Consider the following 24,802-nt stretch of genomic DNA (forward strand, 5'->3'; position numbering starts at 1 on the left):
GAAATGACCCAGGAAGTGTAATGATGAAGTCGTTTTGGATGCGTGTACAGCTCTTGAAAAATCACGTTTTCTATTCTGGAAGCCAACGCTGACTCTGGATGCCGGTGGTTACACAGAATTGTCCATTTTGCGCTTTAGCAACAAAACAATGCGGATGTGGACGAATCGTGAACATTTTTCAAATCGTGTCACGGGAAGTACCAAAAAATTACAATAAACATTTTCTCAACACACAGACTTCGTAACAAAGCACCCCGCAAACCACGCGCGGAATTTAAAACACAAAGACTAATGCGGTGTTACAATAAATGTGTAATCTTATTCTGTGTTCACAGCATCGAGCATACCATAGCCCCTGGAAATAAGCACTTCTAAAATCAAAACTCGTGTTACGTGAAACAGCCGCCAAACGGATGCTATTGAGCAAAGAAGGTGTCGCTACTCCGCATTGCATTCGGTCTTCAAATGAATGCCCAAGCGCCCTGAATATAGAAGAGATGGGAATAGGTAGCGTGAGCTCAACAGAAGTGGTTTTCAGAACATTTGGTGGTATATGCCCCACAAAGCCGAAAACGTAAATAAAACTACCACGGATACAAATACAAGCGCTGCATTGTGTACTCAGTCAATATGCCTACATCCACTTGCGCCAATAAAGCCCAAATATTGTATTTTTCTATTCGACAACGGCCTGGACCGAGGGTGACAAAGGGCTTGTCGGGTCCTACCAAATGCTAAAAATGTATGTTTTGTTTTTAAAGAACGCTGCAAGAGCAAGGCAGTAAGAAATATGTGGTGCCCACTTTGAATCTCCACAAGTTGAAGCATTTACTTTGTGCGCTAGTTTGCGTTCTTATTGACAACTTGGCACTTATATCACAATTTTCTTATCGTTTCCCAATTGTAGCTCTGTTTGCATGCCCTTGTGAACCGACATTCAAGCACCTGGGGGTCAACCCTACAAAACAATATCTTGCAGGGTACTCGTTCGACAACTACTTGGAGGCATATATCATACTGCAGTATTTGACACTCCAATTTCTTGTAAGTGGCAGCGGCAGAATTTCTTTGTACGGATTAATTCAGCGTCTTTCGTGAGGGACACATAACGTAAACGGAGAAGTTATATTTGTCTCTTTTTCTAAACTGCGTGACATATCACAGAGATACGGTATGACTGCCCAGTAGCTGTTGTGGTGGAAAGCGATGGAGAAAAGACCCAAGCAGCCGATCGCCTGATTGCTGGGGCAGAATGCGAGGCAATACCACCAGCGCGAGGAGCGAGCTCTGCCCGTGCCCCGGTGCCCGGGCGAGCCGCCTCTTTATTATCATTACCATTGCAGGAGTCATGCTTTATTTTTATTTATCGCGATTCATCCTTAGTTGCTTGAAATATTATCATTTGTTTCATTTTTTTACGTGAGGCCTTAGGGAGCTGCATTGTCAGGCTGCAGAGAGCGACAAGTTGGCTCGGGCACCCATACAAGTTGACGAGAACGGCTACAGTGTCTCCTCATAGGCTTCGCTTTTCGCAGATTTGACAGATTACTCATGAAAATTATGTATATAACTTCTGGATGCTCTTCTCTCGAACATCCTTGTGGTTCCGAACTAAAAGATAGCACGGGGTCTCAATTTTATAACCCAGAGTGCCCACCGAGAGATATTTTGATGTCTTTAAACTACACGAAAAAAGATGGAGCAACTTATTCGAACCTTTGAGAAATAAAATTGGCTGAAAACGGGAAGCAGGAGGTAATGTCTAATGTTTGTGGCGAGAAAGCATTCCCCTGGAGCCATGTAGCACCATAACGCAATCCTTCAGAAAACCCAAATATCCTTGGGAGACTTGGTTAGGAAAATTTTGCAAATTTCTGCCCTGAACCTGTCAAACTTTCGTAAACGTATAGCTCCCAAAATTGGTTCTGCAGCTTTATTTTTACGTCTACATACCTCCAATTTATGCCGGCGCTGAGGACACGCAATTACAAGCAAGTTGGCCACCTTTAAGTTTAACGCACTCCCGTCACATCGAAAATCCATCAATTTCGCTTATTATCCTCCGATGAATGTATCAATGAGTTTTAAAGAAAGAGGACTCTAGTTGTACTTTTGACAAAACTTTTTGGCGTGTACTTTGCTCCATGAACTACATTTTCTAAGAGCTTTAACCTGGCATCCAAAAATACTTGTTCTAATCAAACGAATCTATTATTCATACGAATAATAAAGCAGCGTGCACAATATATATAAACATTTCGTCTTACACACCAGTTCTTTGTTGCTGTTTCTTGTACAATTTTTAATATTTCTCAGCACTACAGTTTTAACACCTTTATAATGAAATAACAGAGCAACGACATCTGTTCGGTGTAATAGAACGTTGTGAATACACCGGTGTATTGCACGTTGCTCCAATGGTAGCCGCAGCTTGTTTACTAGAGGTATTCAGAACATTTGATTGCGAGCAGGTGGCGTAAGAGTTAATGAAGAATAGCTCAGAAACCTCCGATTTGCCGATAACATTGCATTGCTAAGTCACTCGGAGGACGAATTTCAAAGCATGGTTACCACACTGGACCCGCAGAGTAGAATCGAGGGCCTGAAACTAATATGCAGACAATAAAGTAATGCTCAGTAACCTCGGAATAGCACGGCAGATTGAGATAAGTTGCGAGGCAGTGACAGTGGTAAGCGAATATATCTGCTTAGACCAAGTAGTGATCTCACATCCCAAGCATGGGACAGAGGTACTTAGGAGGATTACAATGGGGTGGAGTGCATACGGAAGACATTCTCAGATAATTAATGGCAGTCTACCATTGTCCCTGAAGAAGAAAGTGTACGAGAGGTGCATCTTACCGGTACTCACCTACGGGGCCGGAACTTGGAGGCTCACTAAAAGTGTTCAACGTAAATTGAGGGCGTCTCAGCTACCAATGGAACTGATAATGGTAGGTGTAACATTAAGGGACAACAAGCGAGCGGAGTTGGTAAGAGAACAAACGCATTTTACGCACACAGTAGAAATTAAGAAGAAGAAATGGGCGTGGGCCGGGCATGCAATGCGAAGGCAGGATAACCGTTGGTGATTAGAGGTAACTGCGTAGATCTGCAGAGAAGGGAAGCGTGGCACGGGGCGACAAAAAGGTAGATGGGTAGATGACACCAAGAAGTTTGCGGGTATCAGTTTGTCGCAGTTAGCACAGCACCGTGATAATTAGAGAATAATGGGAGAGGCCTTTGCCCTGCTGTGGGTGTCTGTAGGCTTCTGCTTCTGCTGATTATGATAGCACGTTGAGATTTCCGGCATACCTGCAAAGTGTTTTTGCGGTTTTTTATGCTCTGCGGTGTTTGTTCGGGAGACAATTAATTCGCTTTCCTTGATGAGTCTAGTTCAGCTTTAGAGTTTATATTTCTGAGATACAAAATAATTTTTTTAGTAAAGCATGCTTCGTTATGAGAAAATGTCATGTGTGATTTCAGCGGCGGTTGAATCCGACAAACATTGGTGGCCTTTGCGTGTACTATCATATATATCTGTAATGATGGTAACAGTATATGATCGAAAAATCCTAATATGCGTGAGGATTGATCACAAAAAAAGCAAATTTGTATTGCAGCACGTTTTAGGAACCGATGCATTTTAACTATAAACCAGAAATTATAATTGCGGTAACAAAAATTGTTTAGAGCGATTCTCCACGCACGCTAGCCACGCATGAATACTAAGGCACGCAGAATCGGAAGGCGACTAATTCATTTTGGCAACGTGAGCTCCTAAATTTGTTAAACATTTAAAGATGTTTATGTAATGTTTCGCGGCCTGAAAAAAAAAAGGCTCGAATGACCACCGGAACTCGAATTAACGGTGTCGCGCTCGGTATAGCACCTGCTCTGTGAATGATCCGGCGCGCAGGAAAGTGCTTCTTTTAGTAATAGTGGAAACTCAGAAGGACACATTGAACACGTTTTGGTTTCGTAGACAGGGCTGACACTTTTCAGATTTTATTGCAAGGCTACTTGCTCAAACATTTGCGTAAGAGAAACACAGTTGCCCAATCTATGTGCAAACATGTACTATCAACTGATTTCTGGCCAAAGTGTGATTTGGTATGGGTTTTCCAGCAAGAAGCCCTTGACGGACAGTAAGTATGCACCTGCTTTTTTGCAGGTTGAAGGCAACGGCCACATTTTCAGTGACTGATAAGGTCATACACTTCAGCATAATGACCGCCATTGTTAAGGCACACCCGAGGTTTCTACGTTACCTGCCTTTGCTTCGCCGGGACAACCTGTGCCTTAACACAAATGCTTCCGCTTAGCAGGGGTGGTTCATGTTAACGGTGTTCATGTCGCTGTAATTCCCAAGTATCCTAACTGTATCTCGTAGCTGCGCGCGATCTTTCGGCTTTGTAGGTAACATGCCCATCATCACCAAATATGCATGGCAAACAGATCAGTTTTTTTTGTTTGGATGTGGCAGCTGCGCTAGTAGAAGATGCCGAGCCGTGTGCGCCACTTTTATTCGTCAAAGCTAAAGCTCATCTGTATTAATTTTTGTTATACAATTCCTTCGGCAGTCTGAATACTCGGCGCTTTCTCGCGACTACTTGTCGCTACAGCTACCCGTAAGGGCCTATAATTTTAACAAACCCCTTATATGAAATAGGCAGGCACCTGTTTTTTTAGGCAGGGGGGGGGGGGGGGTTTGTTTTGACGCGGGCCCCTTCTAAAACAAGGTAATGTAGACATTCACCTATTACAGGAGGTACATATTTGACCAAACCGTTACTTGTCCGTCACGTCTCCATAGGGAGAGATAGGTATACAGGGTGTACGAATAACAAAAAAATCTCAGCTTGAACCGCAAACTACGCTTTAAATAGTTCGTTGTCTTTTTCATTATCTGGTACATATGGTTTCAAATTTTCGAACTGCAGAACACACAAAATTGTACTCTCTTGAAGCCTTTATATGCACACCTTGCGTTTGGTTTCAGCTTTTTTTAAATCTCCCTCTCTATTATACAGGGGAAGAAGCTGTGAATTTATACGTTTAGGCATTTCACTAAATCCCAAATATTTCGGTTCTGTGCTGCGTACGTCTACGACGACGCTTTGCAGACGTGTGTAATATCTGCCCACACGTAACGCTTCAACAATGCCGGTACGACCAACATAGTGAGAAACACCAAACGTACAAGCTCTGCACATATCCCAAAAGCTACCTGTTAAGAACGCGAGCAGATAAAAACCAAGTAAAGCTCAATGCGGCCGCCCGCTGCATACTCACTCTTGAGTCATGCCTCCTGCTTGAGTTTTTAAGATAAGCAGGAGCTATTGCTTGCCACGGAGTCCTGCAGGGTGCTTTCATGCACTCCCAAGGCGCGAGGGCCCGCAAATTGCTGGGCTACCCCAGGCACTTGTTTAACTTCACTCTTCGATCCTAAGTAATTTTTACATGCGTGACTACGTCCGAAAGGACCTTATTGAAGTCCCCAAGGGCATGATAATGGCGCGAATGGAACCGAAAGAACTATGAAGTGCTCGCTGCTTACTCGCCGAGGGAAGTTTACAGAAAACTTTTTCGGCAAAAAAGCGGTGACCGCGCGTGCTCCTTATCCTGCGGCACACTATCGATTCAGGAGCGACCGCCACAGGGCAAGTCATTGGATCTCCCCAACATACTTCTTTTTCGTTCGTCTGCGCGCCCCTCTTCATCTTTACCTCATTCCCCACAACGCGGGGACCGCTTAGTCTGTGCGACTTCCGGGAGGGCGCTCTCCCTCGCACTCGTGGCTCCCGTGATTGCGGCTGCACCTACCTAGTGTGCGGGGAAAAGTGAAGCAGACTTCCTGGCGTGTGTTCCCTGTCGTCAGTCAGGAAGTGCACATTTTGTGGTTGCTTCTTTTCTTTCGTCGGCGCAACATGGAGCGTCAAGGGGCTGCACTTTTTTGTAATTGAAATACTACAACACCTCTCCCGCCCCACTCGAAGTTGCGTCATGCTTGACGCCTTTTTTAGCGAATGACACGGGTGTTTGTAGATGCGAGACGGAGCCATCAGACTTACAAATTCTGTGATGTTGACAAAATTGAAAATTTAGGAGGTTCTATGCGCCCAAGCTATACCTGGCATCGGGCATGTGTAGTGAAGGGTAGCAAATTATTGTGGTAACCTTGGTATCTTTTGCTTTCGCCAAAAAGTTGACAGACCGCAATTTTCGTTTTCGTCTGCATCCGAAGAGCATCCGCCGATGCCAACAATCGATGTCGCGTCTTAGGGTGCGGCAGCACGAGGCATCGCCCACTGAGCCACCGATTCAACGGTTGGGTGAGGATGGGGGGCGTTTTAAATGACTCGTAGAAGTTTCTGCACGCTGCAAGGAGGAGGTGTTAGCAACTATGGGGAAGGGTAGAAACTCCTAAAAAACAGCTATTTCTGAGCGCGCAATGCGCTTCCTAACTTCGCTGTTCTAGGAAGGATCTGTAATGACAGGGCACTGCGCACTCGCCGCACTGGCCGGTGCAGAGAGAAATGAAATTAGAGACAAGCTTTTTCTATAGATGATCGTGTAATCCAGGTTTTTGTGCATGGAAACAGGCTGGCCATTCATCAGAATCTTTTTCAGTGCTTAAACATTTTCCATATAGAGAAGAATAAAAAACGTAAGGCTTGGTTAAACGTAAGGCACAAGCAACCAAGGTGTAGACAGACAGGGCAAAAGCACATTGCCAGGAACACTTGGTTTAGCGCACTGATTACAATTTGAACGACAAAAAACACCTTTTAAAATTCGACCCCCCACAAAACGTAAAATGCACAATACTTGGTGCGCATTCGACTCTAATTGTCTACGTAGTCCATAGCGCTCAATCTATAGCTGAAGCGAAGCATTACACGCATCGGTTTTTCTTCTTTACTAGGTCCTAGGCGTAATTGTTGCACCACTAAAGAAATCACGTAGTAAGGGTACTTACACGTACAAATCCAGAAAGGTATTGGCTCGCACGTGGAGGGATTTGTTAGGAGCTGGCATCCTGCCTTCACGTCAGAGGTCGGCACGACTCTTTTGTTTAAGCATCAGGTCAGTGTTAAAGAAACGCAGAGCAGACGAAACTCAAGCTAAAAGACTGACGTCATTCCGTAGCTGCAACACATATTGCACCGAATCATGAAGAATGAGGAGTGTGCTGGCGGTGTACAGTATCCAGTACACCATACAGTCTAGGTTTTTATGTCCGAGAAAGACACATAGTTCAATACCGCCTTCTATCTTGTGCAAACAGGATTTCCTTGCCCTCATTTCTTTTTTAAAAAAAAACGTCGTATATAAAATTCATCTGAACAGTGGTGTAGTCAGCGTACAGCCGGTGTTCTGTTTGTGTGAATATTTGCTTCCCAATAAAGCAAGTATATAAGCCAGGGACGATTTCACTCCTCTCTGTGATTTCGGCTTACCATATAATGGGACGCCAATAACCAATATACGTTTGAGAAGTTTAGATCACGCTCTAAAACTTAGCTGCTACGTGCATTATTAGGCTACTGAACCCAGTAGGTATCAGTACATGTTTGGCGAAACTACTGCGCAGGAACTCTTCCTAAGTACTTCACTTCAAATGCTGCAATTTCGGGGCTTTAAAATACCGAGAAAACGTTTTTTTCAGGAACATATTGTCAGTGTTATTAGGTCGTATTTGGGGTATTTTTAAGAAACAGAAAAAAATTCTGCAAATATTTGGATATTTCAGTACCGTCTTGATGCAGCCCCTTTGATGATTGGTATTTAGTATTTTCGTTCTTAAGAGACAAACTGACTTCACCGTCTTCATCTTTAAACCATGTCTCTCGTAACAACGAGCCGTCGAACAAAAAGATAACGCGGAGGTAAAATTGACGATATCTTTTAATTTTCACAGATCGGCCGCACATTGAACCAAACGTAGTCCCTTTTTCCGTTACACAAACTACATACGCGTTGGATCGCACTACATATTTACCACAACCAGTTTGCCCGCTATAAATGAGATTCGAGGATACAAGCAAAAACTATGCTGAAATTCCAGTTATTTAGTTTGTTCACCTTGTGCCTTGTTCTTGCATACATCGCAGAAACATTTCGCTAACGTCAAGTGTACCATATTGTACCCAATATTACGCGCCTCCGATTGTAACACGCAGGAAAGTTTACGAATAATAATTCAAAACCTCAATTTTACTCAGACTTTTCAGCGCAGAGGTCGAGAACGTGACAACAAGTCCTCGTCCAAGGGCAATTTATTTGGCGCAGGCTACTGTGGCAGCCGAAACTTTAGGTTGTTCGTTAACTTGCTCTCCCAGCTTCTGCTGCCATTAAAACCATAGCGGGAACAACAAAAGCGGTTTCCTTTCCCTTTATAGCGTTACACATCACCGGCCGTGCGTTCGTATGCTGCCAGTTGAAGGATTCCATCTCGAAGTATTCAAGCTCTCCAAATTGAATATGCTCAGGGCGGTAAACATTCTGAAAAATATGGCTCTGCTTTGTTTGCGTCAATTGCGCAATCATGTCTCCGGAACGCGAAGTGTGCCGGGCATTGCTTGGTTTCTTGGGTGCCATAACGGTTGAAACAAAGTGACAACTGCAACCACGAAATATAAGCAACATCTCGAAGGGTTCCCATTGAAGATTGGGTGTGCCAATATTTACTCACAAGTTGTTGAGGGATTGCTTTGGTTTGTATTTGTTGTATTTTGGGAACTGTTTGTGTCAGTGGTAATGCTGTTGGAGACTTTGAAGCCGGGTTTTCCTAGAAACCCGATTGTACCGTGCCCGAAAATGGAAGGACCTTTACCAAAAAATGGGTGTTATATTTGTGCAGATGTGTTGTGCTGGCAAAGGCATTCAGGAAGTGTCTTAGGCTGTCATTACCTGATCCCTGGTCCAATTATGTTTTCTGCTCATTCAATCGAATTGTCCAAACCCGCCACTTTTTTCGGAAATGGTATAATATTTCCCTCGATGATGTCTTTCAAACAACGCCGCTTTACTGATTCTGCGATGCAGTATAATGAAGGTTGCTAAGCGTACCGCATATCGCTTGAGATGAAATAAGTGCGATTGAAGAAAAAGCGGCTATACATGATTTTAGTTAAGTTTATTGTAAGAAGAGGTTTTGGGACGCAAAAAGGGGTAATAATCACACTACGTCCTTTCAAGTTTTTTTTTACCTAATGTATACTTTGGAATTCGCTTTCTTCTGGTAATTACGTGGGCTTGGCAAAAATCAAACTCAATTTCAAGGCTATATTTTTTGTGTATTACCCAGAAAATCTGCATGTTTTTGACGACTTTAGAGAAGTTGTTTTTGCATCTCTTGTTTTCTTTTTGTGGTTATCAGTCATTTGAAGATGCCCTATTTTTTGAGGCACAAGTGACCACACCAACACGATATTCCCGAATGCTGAAGGTTTTCAATCCTACGTCGGTCAGGTCGTTGTTCGTGCCGGCTTCTGTAATCGTTTTCTCAGGAGGATTTTGCGGCATTCATTTTGTTCTGCAATTGAGGTGACCACAACGGTAACTCATTTTTTTTTCTTGCGACGACCTCCTTTAAGTTTGGGCCACTTGGCATATGTGCTCCTGTATGTAGACTTTTAAACTGTAAATCTGCGCTTGATGTCGAATGCTCGTGGGCGTTGTGCGGGAGAATATTCTTGAGTTGTACTTTAGAAGACCTTGCAAAATAGGGTGGTAAAAGAAGTGGGAAACGACATCCACTTTTAGGCCTTATTAAACTCGTTTCCTTTGTGGTGCGACGACCTTCTTTTTTTTTTCGCCACGGTTCATTTGCGACCGAGTGAGTAGATTTTACTGTAGGAACTGTAGCGCGCTGTAGCGCGCTGCAGTTACTGTAGCGCGCTACTGTAGCGCGCTGCTTGCGCAAGCGCACTCTCCCCCCCCCCCCCCCCCTGTACCGCTCTACATCTACTGCGCGCGCTGCAAATATAAAGCCGCTAGCGGTCGCTCGTGCTTCAGTCACTGCGTTGCTCCTTCCTTCCTTGGTTGACGCTCGCTCCACGTTTACTCGTGTCTGCTACTCCAGCATCAGGGAAGAAGCGATAGAAGCAACAGCCTTCAACCAGTGCTGAGGCCCCAATGCTCTGCATTTACTCGTGTTCCCCTCGCGGGAAGGCGCGGGAATTTTTTTTTCTTGTTAAACTAGTTGGCGGTCGCTGCACCGGTTCAACACGAAGGGAACATTTTCATAGACATGCACAAAAAATTTTCCAAACTCTTCAAACAACTTTTTATTTGAAATATTGATAAAATTAATAAAATCAGAGTCTACTGAGTTTCCCCCCCACCAAATGTTAATATTGTTTGTAACTACAACCTTGACCTGCGGAATAGCAGGCACAACCGTTCTGGCAAAAATACGCTTTACTTCCTTTTTCCTTAGTTTTAAAACGGCCAGTTTTTATTTTCCACCTAAATAGTTGCACACTATTCTTAGCGTTTTTGTGGGACTTTGTTTAAATTTGCGGTCACTAACACCTTTTAATCCAAGCCAATGATGAATATAATGCGAGCGCGATGTATAATGGCGGCCCTGTTTAAATTTGCGGTCAATAAAGCGTTTCAAACCAAGCCAATGATGAATCTAAGGCGAGCGCGATGTATAATGGCGGTCGATGACGACACAGACAGCCTTGATGTGAGCCGCATAGATGCTAGCGCCAGATTCCTCTCTACTGTATACTGTAAGAAACTCTATGCCCCTCCCTACTTGGTGCACTACATCATGCGGTATGGTTATCATGCTCATTTACGTTCTGCGGACAAGCTCCTCCGGTTCCTGCGCCGTTTTTCTCGTTCTTCTAACGCGCATAGGAACGCGCTTTCTTCTTGTTTTCATTCTGTGTTTGGACACAAATCTGGCATGCGAGCATTTTGTGGATGTTCTTCTGCGACGACGACGTCTTCAGGCAGAAAGCAGTGTTTTTTTTTTACAGGTATGCACCTGAACTTAAGCTTTGGGTGACATAAACGCTATCGTTGCAGAAGAAACCGTATCCCTTTTTGTAAATAGAATTTTATGTGGATACAATTGCGGGACGTAGTCGGTTGCTTTACAGATTTTCTCGTAGGACGTATCGGTCATGCCTTGTCTGGTGCTTTACATAAAAAAACATAGCTAGATTATCGTTACTTAATTGATCTACTGTTAAGATGCACAGAAATAAAGAAGGGGACAACGGTGCCTTCCTCATTGCCACTCTAGGTCTAATGCACTTCTTCACTCTGGAACGTTCGTTGTCTGCCGGAAGGGTTCGACGGCTTGGTCACGTTTTTTCGGCTGCAGTATAGAATGTCATGTGGGACGTCCTCTTCACAATACGTAAAAACATGAGACACAATACATTCAACTTTCTGCCGAGTGTCTCACGTCCTCAGACGTGCGTTAGCAGGGTTATAAAGCTGAACGCTCTGTGCGGGCAGCTTCGAGCGGATGAATAGCTTATCGATGGTTTTAAAAATCGTGCACTGAGACACCGAATTGCATAGTTTACCGACAAGCCTGCGCTGGGTCTCTAGAGATACAGTAACAGTGTCTATAGTGACGAATTACCTTGAGAAGCTGTACTCGCACAATACCTAAATGTCTTCAGTTTTTTAGCAACTTTGTAGAGTTCGCCATTGTGCTGTTACTTTTGCTTCAACGGATCAACATAATCAGCACTTGTTGTTAAGATATGATTTTCGTATTTTTGACTTGTTTTATGCTTACAACTCTATGAATAACAGCTGGTGCAGTAGAATATGGTGATCGGTGGCAGTCTATTTAATGTGGCCATTTTGGAGAAACGCAAGGATGCCTTAATTTCTTACCAATGTTTGCACTCCATATTTTTGAAGTTGCTATCTTGCACAAGTTCATTGATTTTTCTTTTGAAAGCCTCTAGGCCTGCCTTTAGTCTGCCCAGAGAACTTGTAGAACTCTTGTACAACAGGGTATTTCGCATTCCGCCTTGATATTTGGTCAGTGCTCTTCTGAAGGCAGGTAATTGGCTCTTACGGCGTTTCATGAAATAATGTATATGTTGCGTTGTTCGGCTTCCCGGACCTACCAACCATGTTCACCGGTAGTACGCCTAAGTGACTTGGCAGACCCACAGCTGCTTGAAGGAAGCGGTTGAATGACTGCCGGTTTTCGCTACTAGAATTTCCTTCGCGAAAGATAAAAAAAATACATAACACTTGTTATGCAAAGCAAACTTCGTTGAAAAAAATTAGGCCTCCTTGTAGTTCTGTGAATTGGAGGCCCGGAGAACCGGTATTGGTGGATAACGGTATTTACTTGTGTATGGTGACATAATATTCCAGTGAATAAAGACATATGCACGCGACGTTAGCTAGAAGTATCACGGTTTTATCAATTCATTGGGGGGGATAGTTTCAATAAAAGAATAGAGTGGGCACGTCAGCTGGCCTTCCGTCAGCATCATGCCGAGACCATTTCCGTTTCTTCTGCAGATACTTCTGTTCAGCGTGAAAACGAAGGCCAGCGTATCGCATCCAACAGCGTGCTTTATCGTTCCCGCGCCTGGTTCCTACGGCACCTGGGCGGACGAGCCACTGGGACATGACAATGACTCGGACTCCTTTCGCCCGGTGGGAGCAACATCGACGGCACAGCCTAGAAAAGAACCGTAACCAGACCGTTTCTTCACTGGGCAAGTCAGGTGGCCTCCCGTCAGCATCATGCCGAGACCGTTTCTGTTTCTTCTGCAGGTCAGTATCTATACTTCAACAACTAAAACGAGCAATCCCTTCTTTATCCAGCTGACGTGCCCACATGCGAGTTGTTCCTTCGTCGAAGATTTTGTATTGTCATTGTTGATGATGTGTGGGGACATTGAACCCGACCCAGAGCCTGAAATAGAAAAAAATGTTGGAGGACCTTCTCAACGGTCCAAAAGAAGTTCGCAAAAGGCTAGGTGAAACTGAACTGAAACTGCTAACTGTCGAGGGGCTTGCATCCAACGTTAATGAGCTAAAGTCTAAAGTGTCTAGTCTCGAAAAAAAATGTCCGGATTTTGGAAACCAAGTTGGTTGATTTAGAGGATCGCAGCCGACGTAACACCGTACTAGTGTTTGGAATTGCCGAGAAGCCTGGGGAAACAGCTGATGATCTCACGCAAAGTGTATTTCAAGGGGTATTTAAAAGTGTGCTGGATGTTCAAGTATCATCTACTGAGCGCATGAACAGGATTGGCAGGAAGCAAAACCGCAGATCACGACCTGTAGTCTATAAACTTATGGACTACCGCGAGAAAGACTTGATTTTCAAAAACTGTCCTAAACCTAAAGGCAGCACTATTTCGGTGCCGGAATATTTTTCAGCAGCTACGAGGCAAAAAAGAAAGAAATTATGGGATAGCGCAACCGAGAAAACGAATGCGGGTGGAAAAGCAAGGCTCGCTTACAATAAGATCAAGATTAACGACGTGTTATATCGGTAGGATGGCGCTCAGAAGTGCAGGACAGTTGTGGGTAATTGCGACCACAACCAAAGTTCTAATCATTGAAGCGAACCTTCCTTCGTCGCGGCTGCAGAGAGCTCTCGCCGACATGCGCACACGCCGAATACTGATACGTTCATCTTGTTCACGAATATACAAAGTGTTGTTCGCAATCGGGGTGACTTGCTAAGCGCCATCGATGCAACGTCCGCAGATATTGTTATTTTGACGGAGACGTGGTAGAACGGTTCCGTTCGGGACAGCGAAATTTTTTGCTCTCAAAATGCCTCTTCAGTGTTCAGATCTGACCGTGCTGGACGCCGTGGGGGTGGGGTCTTGGTAGCTGTAACGGACAACCATCAACGTTTAGGTTAGCTATAGCATCAAACTTCGAGTGTATTTGTGTACAAATCACAATTGCATTCTAGAAGTTTTTATTTATTTATTTATTTATTTATTTATTTATTTTTAATTTATTTATTTTTGTATTTATTTATTTATTTATTTATACTGCAGCCCAACAGGGCTATCGCAGGAGTGGGTTGGTACATAGAATGCAAAACAATTTTCTGCACAGAATAACACAGATAAAAACACAACACATTGAAATTCACTTATTTTCAAAGTATAGACATAATAGATAATAAGTACAGCAAGACATTAAAATTATGCAAAACTGACATAACGCAATCAATTTAAATTCTGCAGAAATTTTTCCAAAGGCAATGACCTAATTTCACCTGGTAGTAGATTCCATTTTGCAATTGTTCGCGGGAAGAAGCTGTACTTAAATAGATTAGTTCGTGGATGAAAAGTTGCAAGGTTGAGTTTGTGGCTATTTCTAGTAGATTTAAGTTTATCGGGCGACAAATAGCTGTTCTGTAATGAGCTGTTCTGTTCTGCGTTTCTTATAGACCACCGTTGGCTCGCGCAGGTTTCTGTACGGATCTGAGGGATGCTCCTAATACCATGCGTAACATGTTTCCTAGTCTTCCAGTTTTTCTGTGCGTTCTTCCAGTGCGTTCTTCCACCGTTCTGCTCTATGCGAGACATTAAGCGGGGCAGACAGTAGGAAGGTGAGGCCGGCGCAAACAGTCATTCTCAATACCTGGGAACGCCAGAAGAACGCATACATGCCTTAACCGACAATGCGTACTTGCCTTTCGGACCTTCTTACGTGTCAGAACCAATCACGGCGTTATTCCAACGCACGCGCCATTACGAGTGCGAGATGCTTTTGCATACTTGTAGAAGGTTAGTGCCGTGCTCTCGCTCAAGAAGTTTAGTTATGTCGTATCCTTGCGAAAAGACTCGAGCAAGAATAATAACATGTGAATGTGTTCGCGCGGCGACGGGAAGACGTGGAACGAACAGGCAGTGCAAGTAGGCGCTTGTCAGTGTACACCAGCTCCGAACACGGTAGTGTATATCTCAGCGTAATCAGTAAATTCCATACGGTAGTGTGTTTGGGCTAGACCGCCTTTGGATCCCTCGCTGTGTGCGCATGTGGGCAGAGACCCGCCGTTCGTACGCCTAGGTGCTCTTTTGTACTGGAAGTGGCTTCCTTAGTGCTGCGTATAGGCGTGTTGTGACTTGCCCCACATGGTGCGCAGTTCAGGCAATTCTTTCACTGTGAGACGGTAGCATCTATGTTGAGGATCTTTAGTTTCAGGAGGATTAACTTGTGACCGGCGGTATTGAATGCTCTAAAAAAATGCATGACGAAATAATTTACAGTGGATGAGCGATCAGCTGCGGAGATATAGGTTAGTGAAGGCCAGACACTGTGTCTGGAATGAATATGATTTCCTAAACATATCTTGGCGACGCCTAAAAAAAACTTTACTTTCTAGAAAACACATGACGTGAATATACCTTATCTGTTTTAGTCGTTGCCGTAGGCAATCTTTAATGAACTGGGCTGCTAATTTCCTGGATTAGAGACATTTCTTTGTATGAAAAAGGAAGCCACCGGCCCCACCTATCAATCCTCCGGAACAACAACCTTTTTAATGACTGCGCAAAGGTCTTGCATGCAATTGAGGAACAAACTGCAGTGTTTTTCAAAATTTTGCGAGAGATAGTATTGATGTCCTGAAATCATCAAATCCTAATGTTTTGGGTTATTTTGCATATGCCTGCCCGCTCAAAATATATTGAATTCGTCACAACGAAGTCGCACAGAATCCACGCCTGGTGGGACGGTCGGACTAGTGCTGACAAAGACAGAAGAAAATGCATTGTTAAAGGGACAGCAAAAGATGGAAACAAGTTCGCCTGTATACATGAATAAGGTACAGAGTATCTTAATGATGACAGGAATCGCAAAATGCAGTTGTTTAATAATACAGAAAACGCAGAAATGTGAAAACAGGAGACGACGCCCAGTATGCTTTTGGGTACTACGGTTTGTGGCGTCACAAAAGTGGTGAACGGCGAGAGCTCATACGAGAAGCCCCTATAGATGTACAACTGAAAGAAACAGTTCCAAAGTCGTTGAGCACGTTAACTAAACATAATCAAGCTTGTTCATCGCATCTAGAATTACGGGCTACAACTTGTATACACTGCGAGGCAGGCGGCATTCCTAAGTATTAGGTAAGTCACCATGTTTCTGTTTGTTTTCTAAAAGCATACATGCGCCATTATCAAAGTCAATAGCCTACGACGGAAGCGCCCGAGCTTCTGCATCCAATATACCCTGCAGGAAGCAGCAAAAGGCCCTTAGTTAGAAACGGCAAAGTAAACAAGGTACACTACAGGTGGTTAAGCAACCCGTCTGACCTGCTAATCTCCGGTCCCAGGATTGCGTACTCGGTAAGAGAAAAGGGATGATCAACACTTTTTTTTAAATATGTCCATCGGTAAAGCCCACCCACTTCAAACGTAATCGCCTGCGGAACGAACCTACTGCGAGTGTTTAGCTAACTGATCCGCTCTTGGGCTTTTCCATCCCCCTCGCGCCGCCGTTGATGATCCGTTAAACGTGCCTTGCTGTACCGTTATTATGTTTAAGCTAGGGGGAGCGCAGAAACGATGACTACTACACACGGCGGCTGATAACAGTGTTTATTTTACGCTGCTTCGTGCAGCAGGAGAAGACACATTACGAGATGGATGTGTCGCCATACGAGGTGAAGGAAATGCGTCATCCTGAATGGCGCGAGCCGGGAGAGAGGGACGCCACCCTTGATTTTCGAAACGGCGCTTCTTGCTTCAAAATCGACTTCGCCCTGCCTTCCTTACTCGAAGACGGCTCGACGGAGTCTAGATTGTTGGAGTAGATGGGTACACCGGCCGCTCGAGCAGGTTAACGCGTTTCTCATTCCGTGGGGGAAAAATAATCAAAGTTGAAGCCAGATTCTACTTCATCTTCGTAATTTGTACTAATTGGTGTTCCACCAAGGGCAGTCTTTTGATATCGGATGTTCTCATAACTAAGCGCTACCCTATGAATCTTCATCCGGTTACTGAAGTCTGTCTTCTATGCACTTAATATAGCACCACATATTTGCCCCATACGTTTTTATTGGCAGTATGCACTTGCTGCACACATTTCTTTTGGTAATATAAGAAGCACACAATAAATTAGTTGGCCATTCTCGGCGCATGGTCCCAAGCCGGAATTATATCTTCCCGGATCTTTGTGGTGGGGATTAGCACTGACCGCTCGTGTTAGAAAGTGGTAATCCGTTACTCTTGTATTATTTCGTTACCTGGGATAAAAGTGAGTGTTTCGTGCCTGCTATGTTTAGATGTCTGTAAATTTATTCTTCTTAAAAAAAACAGTCACTCGGTAGTCGTCGCTGAGTGGTGAAGCATGCTTAATATTGCTTTTTATGTGCTATTTTCCCTAAACCATTTGAACACAGCTGGAAAAAATAACCCTCTGGAAAGCGCTTAACCAAGATTGATGGAAGTCTACGGCGTTAGTTTTGCAGCGCCAATAACGCCATTCATGTTGCCTTTGAGACTGCGATGCAGCAGATAGCAAAGTAGCAGCATTTCTCCCTACAATGTCCTGAATTTACAGACGAGAAAACTTCGCCTCTATACCATCGAACATAAATACTTGCTTCTCTTTTGCATTTTTAGTGGAGCACACAACTACGATTCCATTCTGAGCTGTCTGTTGAGAATAAATGGTCGAGAAACATTTTGTAAGGCAGGCAACGTACAACCGAATGCGTGGTGCAATCGTGCCAGCAGCATGCCCCTTCTATTTTGGTACCCTACATATGTACGCAGCTAGCCTGTAAGCAAACAGGTGTGCGCACGCTTTCTAGCCGCTCAGTACGGCCCAAACCGTGGGTAGTTTCCCTCCGGGATATTGATGAGCACTTCCCGAAACGATCCTCCAGCTCGGTCGTTTCTGTCCGTAAATATTCCAGAGCTTGTGGACTTGCTTCTTTTGATCCACAGCAGGCCTTCCCGGAAGACGTTTAGGCAGACATCAAAGCTATTGGGGCGCTGTTTTCGAAGGCACGAGTTCTGCCTACTCCTGAGTATTGAGCTGATTCGGTTATGAAAGTAGCGAATGTGAAGCGCCCGGTACCCCTCGAGGGAAACCGGCCCAACGGCGCACCGCTCACCTGGTATCTTTAGCGGACCGTATTGGGGGCGCTTACGCCGATAAAGTACGGCTTGTGATATCATGCGCATGCAAACCGTCTAAAATCGTGTTTCCATACTCATTCCCTAGCACAAACTATAGGGACCGTGTGGCGGTTGTATGGAAGGCACCACCGTCGTTTCAGCGAACACCAGCGCCTTGGCGAACCCCTCGTCAGTGGAAATGCGGGTGCGATCAGCGTAGCTTAGTTGTGCGTGAGCTTCTGTCGTTGTGCTTCCGTGTGGCTTGCAAAGCTTAGATTCCACAAAGATTTTTAAAGCAAAGCGTTACTACTTTCGTCAAACTATTTCGTTGAGGATGCGCAAGGTGACCTTTTGGCTTTGAACACCCACCGGCGACACGCCCCTCCCAGCGCATCGCGTGATTCGACGGGTCTCCTGTCGGCGCTCCGCACAAGGCCGCGTTTTAGGTCGCTTTGAGACTTTGCGACGGAGGCTGCTACGGGAGCAGTCGCTAAGCTTATCGGCAGCCTACCAAAGACGCGCGTTGCCGCATGCGCCGCTTGGTCGTCTCGGGATACGTGTCTCATTTTGCGCCGCGTTCGCCGTGAAAGACAAATGCCGCGTTCACCGCGAATGAAGGCGAGGCCGGGCCTCCTTTTGTCAGCGTTGCATGGAACCGAACGGCTTTGAGCCGTTCTCGACAGCTAGCTACATCAAAGGTTAACCAAGCGAAACCAATAATCAACCAGACTAAGTCAAGCTTTTTTCTTTGCATATCCAAGGTGAGCTGAGTTGTGCTGCAAGCGAAAACAGCTTCGTCTCTAATCCCCCGGTGAAGTTTTGTTTTCTCAGATGCATGTTTCGCATTTAATTTGCACATCATCGCTTTCACCTAAAGTGTACATCTATAAACAGCTTTTTCTATCACAAAAAGCATGGATTTTTGAGCTTTAGATCCAGACAAATTAGCGTTTGTCGGCGTCATAGCGACGGGCTCGCAACATCACGAGTGGCTACAGCAGTGTTTGTGTCTCGTCGTTGATGGCGCAACGCATCCAGGCGCCCTGCGGGTGGCGTGCGTAGCGTATGTGTAACTACAAGAGTTTCAACTTTATGCCCGTAGAATACGTATACTCTTCACGTTTGCTTACGTGAACTCTGTAGGCACGTGAAAGTAACTATTGTCACGAGAACACGTCGTGTATAGAGAAGTTCAGTCTGGCGCGGTGCGCTCGCCCTGCAGTGAAAAAGATACGCATAGGTGTAGCCTTCCCGGGTTCTGTCATAGCCTCCTTGTAAAAATTGCTAATCAATTAAGTTCTCACTTACAACGCCTCCTTGCTACCGCCCCGTAACTTCGTTGATAGATTGTGCTTATTCGTACCATTTTGTCACCCACAACTCCACATCACATAGCCTCGAACGCAGTCGTTTGGGATACGTGAGGCGCGCCGGACAGCCCTAGCCCAGCCGAGAGAAGAACTCGACGATGTACCACGCCTCGTGGTCTCAGCCTCGGCACCGTGGTTGATGTCAAGCCTTAACCGGCCCAACATAGACAAGTAGACCAGCAGCGACCATGCCGTGACCCTAGCATTTTCGTACGGCATAGTTCCAAGCAGCTTCATCAGTAACTCGTTGTCTGGCACTCTTTCTCTGCCATTATTGCAAAAAATTAGTGCTTTCTCGCCCTACCAAAAAGGATGACCAACAAGCCGAGGCACCCAGAGTCCACGAAACAAAACGTTTGCTCGTACTTTGCGATTGGATATAATTCCTGCTTATTTGGTTCAATAACACATGAAGGTATTCTAATTTCCTTCCAGCGGATAAAAATGGGGTTGGTTTACAACACACGGCAATTCCACAATATTTTCAACCATAATATTATTACAAATTAATTGTGGATTGTGAAAGGCGGCCTACTGTTATAGGCATATTAACGCCTTGAACTCTCATTGATACGTTCGGACAGATTCAATAAAACAAGAAACAGCCGTTTTTTCTTTACCTTGCCGCAGCCTTTTGATGGCCATGTACTGAGAGTGTACGGGAATGCGGTAAAGTTTACAACTTCGTTCTGGCCAAGGTCCTTAGCATAAAGAAATTACGTAATTATGAGGTCATTCCAGCGGCAATATATATGCGATCATTTCCAAAATGTCTACATTAGATTGAACGCTGTAGAGAATTCTACACAAGCTCTGGAGACTGAAATTCCAAAAATACGCGGGTCTATCAACGAACGCGGTTTTGGTAGGAACCTAGCCACAGAGTTTTGCTGTAAAAATTACAGTTAAATACAGAACTGGAGAGAAAAAAAGAAATTTATGTAAAAACTCTTAGTACAGCTGTGCACATTTTACAATTAATGATTGTGCAAGGGTTCACGTTCTCTTGTTTCCAGCGGTGTGTCAGGCGCTACGAGAACCAAAATGATGACGTTTCTAAAGGCTGCCTTTCTTGGAAAGGGAAGCAGAAAGTGAAAAGTGCAGCACGGAGAAAAGTATAAGTGCAACGCCACCACAACCTCCACCCGAACACCCACCGCTGTAGCAGTTCCGGCACCCCCCCCCCCTTTCCCAGCAGCTCTTTCAATGCTCCTCAATGGCACAGCGCACAGCTGACTGTTCCTAAAGGCTATAGTCTCCCTCGGGCTGCTTAAGCCATCAAATTTTTTCCGCATCTATGTCTGTAACAGTGGTACTACGACAACGGTCTCTATTGCATGAGCCCGTTTAATAAAGGTGTCTGTCAGCCTTTCTATTGAGCCTACGAGCCGAAAGGTGAACAAATGCTGGAATTAGAAGCTTATATAACCGAAAACTTCCCAAACTGCTTAATCTGGTATCACTATTCTACTTATCAACATTCTGGAGCAAAAAAGAAGGTGTCCGCCTTATTTGAGGCATACTGAGCAAACGAATACTCAGCTGTTCTGCTAACGAAGCAAACGAATACTCAGCTGTATGCCATATGCCCAATTAGCCAGAGGCAGGCGCTGGGCGTCCTTAGCGAGAGCGGCTGGGTCCCCTCTGGGTTTGTTGTGTACGACACGAAATTTTCCAACAAAGTAGAGGCTAACAACTTCGCTTTGAAGAAAGCGTAAGCAAGCGAAAAATGAAATTAAAACCTAAACGTCTCAGCCGCTGCTGGTAATAAGGCCGACCAACTCAACGGATGCGCACTAGGTCCTCCTTACAGGAAAATTCTTTTCTGAAAGAGCATAAGTGAAAAATTCAAAGGACCTGAGGAACGACCACGGGCCTTTTCTTTAGCGCACATTCTATACACTCAACGTAATGGCAAATTTACTGCGTAAACCAGTCCGAACAAAAGCGGGTACTCGTAAGAAGCATCTGCAGAAACATCTTATATGCAACAGGTGAGAAAAACTGCGCTCCATAGCTTGAAGCGTGGTTAGAGATAAAAATATGTAACCTTTTCGCACTCGTAGGCTACCCGTTAGGCGATTGCAATTGCAAGTGGTCTAAGAATACGGATGTTATTGCTTAGCCAAACCACGGACATCTTAGGGGGCATATTAGTCTCAGTCCTCGCACGTGTGATAAGTTTACCCATAAACTCAGTGATTCAGAGAACCACCAAAGTTGTAAGCAAATTACCCGAGAGAAGTAGCTGTAGTTAGGCCAGTATCTCTTAATCGGTATGCAGGTGGCAGTGGCACCATAGTATAAAATTATTTGATCGCAGCACACCCAAATGTGAAGGACAACCAGTGTTTTGATGTAACATGGCACGGTGAAAGCATGGTGAGGAACCAATATTGCTGAGGCCATGTGTTTATTATTTTTGCCCTTCACGGTGCTATTAGCGACAGTGCCTTTAGAAGCTTCCCTGGTGTCAAAGATGCTAATATGCTCGATTGGAACTGCGAGACCCATGTAGCAAATGCGATAAGGGCCATACAGGACCCTAGTCAACCAAATGTACCTGTCGAAGTTGGGTTACTGTTTCTGCTTAACATAAATATCTGCACCCTTGGAAAAACAATCCCCAAGATGATTGTTGTTCCTATAACACCATGATTGTATGACGTAGCTTTCGCAAATGTTTCTGCTCTCAGTGGTTATTTGTGATGGATAGTGAATGGGACTCAGAGGAATGTCCATTCCAATGACCTTTTGAGGCACACTAGCCCATGACGGTCACATTTCTATCACCAGGCAATTGTTTCAGTGTGACAACGAGAAGCACCCCGTAAATATACTCCTGAGGGGGTCTGCTGTGATATGACAGAAACGTCTTTGTTTCGGAGATCACGCATTGAATTATAATATTACTACCTCCTTTACGGGACATGAATAAAAATACTGTAACGATAATGTGAGTTCTTTGGCCTCCTGCGCAGCCCCTTGTTTGTATATGTGGTCAAAAATATAAAATTTTACCTACCCGGTGTAAACCTCACAGAGCAAGATTTTCGTGAACACCTAGACTTTTTAATGGTTGTGAATAGGAACCTATAAATATCCACGTCAAGGACTGAGAATCTTTGTTTGGCAGTGTTGACAAAATGCTTTTCATTCTTGCCGCTGAGATACTTTCCCTTGCCGTACCCAGTAAAGCATTCGGATAGCTTGAGTACGGTACATACATGTTCCGCCCCTGCTGTTTATTTCAACCATGTATGGGAGTGCTGACAAAGATGTTGAAATGAGGTGCTTGTTCTTCCTTCTGCTTTTATCTGCGTTGTAGGTGGGGGGATGGCGCAGGGAAGACCACTTCTCACTGCCGACGAGTTTAACAACGTGATATCGAATGCCACGTAGAATCAGAAGCTTTCAAGCAAGCAGTCTTCGAAGGATTGGCCCTGAATGCCGGTTTTCTATAGATTGGGCCATTCAGTAATTTTGTTCTAAAGCCCTCATTCTTCTTTTACACATAAGCAATGCAGCCGCCTAAACATATGCGAAACCATTCTTTGATTGTTCATCTTGAAGCAATGTGGAAGGCAGTATAAGTACAACAACGGGTTTCTGGTTTTAAAACAAGTATATATTTGAATGGGGCACCTACTCCTATGTTTCGGTGTCAAAAACACCGACTGGCCTAAATTGTCCGCAAGCATTCACCAAATTTTCTGTGCGCCTTATCCAGCTGTGGCTACTTTTCTACACCAGTTACTTAGACATAACCTGATCTAAATAAAGAAGGCAATAATTTTCTTTGTTCCTGAAAGACAAGCTAAAAGCAACTTTTCATTGTATGCAAACAAACATGATACATCCGCTTCTCAGTAGACCGAAACGGATATTAGGAGATACGTTATCACCTAAATAAGGGCACGAGAGACCAGATTTACTTTGTCGGCAAAATCTTAGTGGGTCTCCAGATTATATTAATGCCGATAAGTAAATCAGAAGCTAAAGTTTGTGGTTGGTTTGTGTACACAATCCTGTACCAATTATGTTTGGTGTCCGAATAGACGGTAATGGTAAAGTTTTATGTCAGTAGCAGGCGCCCATGATGCATTTAAAATTGCTAGATGACAGAGGTTTTTTCAAAGTTGGGTGGGTCCATTATCAAATACGTTTCTTGGTTCTTGCTTACTCTGCTTAAGTAGTCTTAGTTCGTAAATACGTGTCAAGCTCCGAATATTTCCGGTATGTCGATGTTTTTATTCAACAACATAGTGCAATAAAAAAAAGATTACTTGAAGAATACTTTTCTTCCTCAATCTTCAATGGCAAGACACATTCAAACAGGAAGGCACAGGCGCAACTGTAAAGAGTGAAATTATTTTGGAACTAACGCTCGTCCGTACAGGGTGTTTTCCTGGGTTGTGCAGCACAAATATTTTCACGTTGAGATCGGCTCTAAGGAAACGTTAAAAAAACCATTTTTAAAAGAACCAAGCAACAATATAATCCTGGCCAGGGCCTTTAGTACCGTAATTTCTAATGTCAGGAAGCCTGTGACATTTTTGTCACGTTTCTAAGAGGCGACAACGCTTACTGTGCGATACGCATAAAAGTGTGTTAAGGCTGGTTCTCCATGACCTGACTTACCTTCACTTTATACACTTTTCGTCGCGTCTTCTTGCTATGCACTTGGGAATTTCCCAGCCATTCCCAGTGCCACCCACACCTTATTGCTTTTATTAGCATTTGAATAGCAGTGATAATGGTCTTGTTCTACGAAGTGGTAGTTTTCAACACATTTTGTCGAGGGGTCTGAGCACTTTGAAAATGTATTACACTTTTCATGCAACGAAAGCCTTCATCAAGGAACGAATTCATGATTAATTCTGATTTTAGAGCCCGCACAAAGATAAAAACAAGGGTAATAACGTTCCAAAATTTATGTTAAAACAATTTTATTTTGTTGGCTCTATACCTTCAAAACACTCATTGTATATAAAAAATGCCAGCTACAAAATAAGTAGAGCAACAATGGACTCTTTCTCTTTGGATTTTCTTGGAATCTTCAGCAACGCCCTTAAGACATGCTACAAAGCAGGCGGTCAACATAAAAAAATAAATTCTGCTCGCTTCTATCAAGAACACAAATGACAAAAAAACATGAAATAAAAAAAAACTAGTTTTCGCTACAGTGCACCAGACTTGAACAAGGTAGGCAGCATGTAACAGTGAGCATCACCTAAGGCATTGAAGATCGAGCTTGCTTGTAGTTGGGGAAACATTTTTATAACACAAAAACATGTAAACACGAAATAGCAAGGCGCCATTCTA

This window comes from Haemaphysalis longicornis, unplaced genomic scaffold (genome assembly GCF_048455015.1).
Source record: "Haemaphysalis longicornis isolate Haplotype H1 unplaced genomic scaffold, Haemaphysalis longicornis Haplotype H1 scaffold_6, whole genome shotgun sequence".
Lineage (NCBI taxonomy): Eukaryota > Metazoa > Arthropoda > Arachnida > Ixodida > Ixodidae > Haemaphysalis > Haemaphysalis longicornis.